Below are 3,706 nucleotides of genomic sequence, written 5' to 3'. Positions count from 1 at the left end.
TCCTCAACATATGGACGGTAATGTGAGTGTTTCCTTGTCTGCCTCTTGATGACAAGGGTCAATTCATTGACACTCACTTCTTAAAAATCACATGACTAGACTCTCATCAATGGCGTAGCCTTGCAATAACAACACCGGACAAAACAAAAAAAAAAACGTCTAGTACGTGCAAATATATTGAATTTGACCGGGCAAGGCAAAAGTTTGATTTGGCAAGGTGGAAAATTAATTGTTGATTTGGAAGAATGCTAAATATGTTACATTAGACGTTGTACAGTGGACATATTTGACTTCTTTTCAAATTGGCTTGAATCAGAGACTATATTGGTATTTTATCATGGCTAAAGACTGACCTTTATATATAGGCCTATTGCAGATGTGCCCTAACATTCTTTTTCTGCTCCTGTCAGTGGAAGTAGACTGGATGGATGTGCGCTCTATGCACGATAAAAACGCAAGCCAAATTTTTGGAAATATTCAGTATTAAGAAATACTTAACGATAAATCCTCCCATACTACTCAATTTCAGTTGTTAATTGTGGGAAAAGAAGAGTAAGCTTTATTGGATAATCTGTTTTACATATGATATCCCTTGCTTTTGGAAGTAAAGCAGTCCTGCTGAGCAGATCATCAAACAAGCACAAGTCTCCATCACCAGGTGCCAGACAAAATAAAGACTTGTCAGGCAATATAGCCTGTTAAATGCCACTAGGGCTGTAGAAGCACATTCTTATGCATTTATCTCGGAGCTAAAGCAGTACTGCATTACCTTAGGTTTTCAAAATCCAGATTTACACTGCCAGTTAAGAGTTTGAATATTCTTGACTAAATTTGTGCTGCTCGTGATAATAAAAATCTAAAGATTACACTTAGGCTAAATGCTTCAAATAAGTTTTGTGGACAATATAAAGAGCCTATAAATAAGGTATTTTAAAATCTATATTTATATAAGGGGAACGATTTAAAAACCATCAATGGTATGAGAATAGCATTGAAGAAGCTAAAATATATGAAATGGTGTTGATTGGTTTTAAATTATTTTGGCCATATTTTCCAAAACTCCATTTGTGTATGGTACCCATCGTACCCGCTCCTCTGTGGTCATCCCTCAGGCTCCGCCAGGCTCCCTCGTCCCTCCGGCTCCACCTTGGTCAGTCATAATTCTGGTTGTGCAACCGACTTCCAGGCCCCTGGCTATGCCTCATTCCTCTGCATCTTTGGCTCCACCAAGCTCCTCCTTTCCTCCGGCTCCACCATTGTCCTCAATCACAAAGGGTCCGCCCTGGTCTGCCGAGTCCTCGTCTTCACCGCGGACCTGCGAGCCTGCGGTTCTGCCTCGGCCCTTCAGTCGATCGGTGTCGCCCTGGGTCTTTACCTCTCCCGTCTCCACCTCAGTCAGTCAGGCTCCTGGCACTACCCTGGTTCCTCTTTGGTTCTGCCGTGGGCCTTTGTCCTGATGGTTCTGCTCGCGGCCAATTCCTGGCTCCTCCCACTGTTGTCTCCTCCCTGGCCAACTCCCTCTGCCAACTCATTGTCCACCTCCAGATCCCCCTCCCTCTCTCCTCTATCGGATATTTATTCCTCGAGGATGTGCCTTTCGGGAGGGGGGAGTTATGTAACGTTCAGTTTTGTTTCAGTTTAGTTTTCATGAACTTCTAGTTTTGTTTTCCGCTTTGTTTCCTGTGGTTCCTTTTTTCCCTCATGGTTTCTAGAACGGCTTCTTTGGTTGTCATCGCGACTCACTATTTGATTGATTTGATCCACTTGATCCTTGTTTTGTTTATTGATTTTGCTTGGTATATATTGCCCTCTGTTCTGTCTGTTCTTTGTCTGGCATTGTTTGATTTAGCTCACATTGTTACGAGTGTTTGCCTTCATTGCTTCTTTTGTTTTGTTTAGTATATAAAAGTAGATCATTCTACTTCCTCATCCTGACTGTGACAATAGTAGGGTCAACGCTTGCATGCCAAATTGCTCAGGTCTGTATGACTTCTTGTCATACATATGACTTATGTCATATATACGACTGTGTGTTTTCACTGTATTGTCTTTTTTGTGATAAGAAGTGAAGAAGAGGGGTTTTCCCCACTGAGAGAAATGAATGTGTTGTCCTCCTCCAGGCAAAAAAAAAAAGAAAAGAAAAAAGTAGCACCTAACAGCAGTCTTTTTACCATGGCAAGATATCAGAAAAAAAGCATCAAGAAAACACTACTATTGTAAATTCAAATGATTTAAGCAGTTATTTTTAAAAGGAAATTCTTCAAAAACTATGAAACGGATTACAGTTTTCCATCCTATATGCCAACGTCATGTGCCATTTTCAACAAGACATGCTTTATAGAGAGTGATCATTGGTACATCTGATATATTGCACTTTCAACTAAATGTCTCACTAAAAATCCCTTTTTATGTTAAATTTATATGTGTGGATCACAACCTGGAAAAAATTGATCTGCAAAACAATGGCAAAGAAAAATATCAAAGGTACCATTACCACATGAAGTAGTAAGACAAGCATGCAGTGTCTGTCTTTTATGCAACTTAAAGGTGCACTAAGTAATTTTTTCCCACTTTTCCACTGAAAAAATAAAACGACTAGTACTTTCGAAAAATATGTTTACAGTGACATACTCCCCCATAAATTTGATAACTGGCAAAAAAAGCAAATCTATTCTGCATAAGAGATCCCGTCAAGGTGACTGCCATGTTGAGATCATACAAACACACTTTCAAATGTTGAATAAATTCATTATGGTTGACAAATACACCTGCAAACTGTGTTTCTAAAATAGAAAATTGCATTGGAAGAGTTTTCAGCACAATGCCTCCATGTCAGTAGGTGTAACTAAAAAAGTTCAAGCCAAGATCACTGTGGTATCAGTTGTTAATGAAGAGCCAGTAAAACATAACTAAAGAAACTCTACACTAAAATTCCCTCCACTACTCCACTAATATAGTCAACTGAATAAATTAATGAAAGCGAGTGAGCATATTCAGACACTGAGTGCATCAGAATGTCCGATAATGTCCACAATGGCATCATATGGTGCACCATATGAGAGGTGATTTTGGACACATTATAATTATCCCAAATATATCTATAAACGGCAAATGCAATATTTACGTCATTTATAAATAATCAGTTTAAAGTCAGCATGAAATGGAAGTTGCAATAGTATTTTCTTCCCTACTGTGATGTACAGTATATCTGTGTGAAACAGCTTCTCGAACAATAAAATTTTTTGGGTGGGACTTGATTTTGTCCATTAAGGATTGATTGAATCGTTCAATAAAAAAAATAAAAAAAAGAGATGTGCACAGATAAATCATTTATAACAAATACTGCAATAATCTATACAAATTTTTTTTTTGATTTTATGATGACTTTAAGATTATGTATAAATTAAGGCTCTGTGTGATAAATCAACCAAATCCTATTTGATCTGCCACTATAAATTCCACATCTGCTGATGCAATAATTGTTCATGACATTTGCTGTTTTCTTCCCTGGGGAAATCTTTGTTATGTACGTCCATTTCTAAGTTTGTTTACATAATGTTTAAGGTTTCAAGACACGGCTTTGTCCGTCATTATATTCGAACGTCGCCCCTAAATGTGAAAGATCATACAACAAATCATAGGCCAGAAAGTGTTTAGTCACAGCAGAGGTTTCCCAAACTATGACGGAGTTGTCTTATCTTTGTTA

The sequence above is a fragment of the Phoxinus phoxinus genome (assembly GCF_949152265.1).
Source record: "Phoxinus phoxinus genome assembly, chromosome: 24".
NCBI lineage: Eukaryota > Metazoa > Chordata > Actinopteri > Cypriniformes > Leuciscidae > Phoxinus > Phoxinus phoxinus.
The sequence above is the reverse complement of the archived record's forward strand: the minus strand, read 5'-3'. Positions refer to the sequence as shown.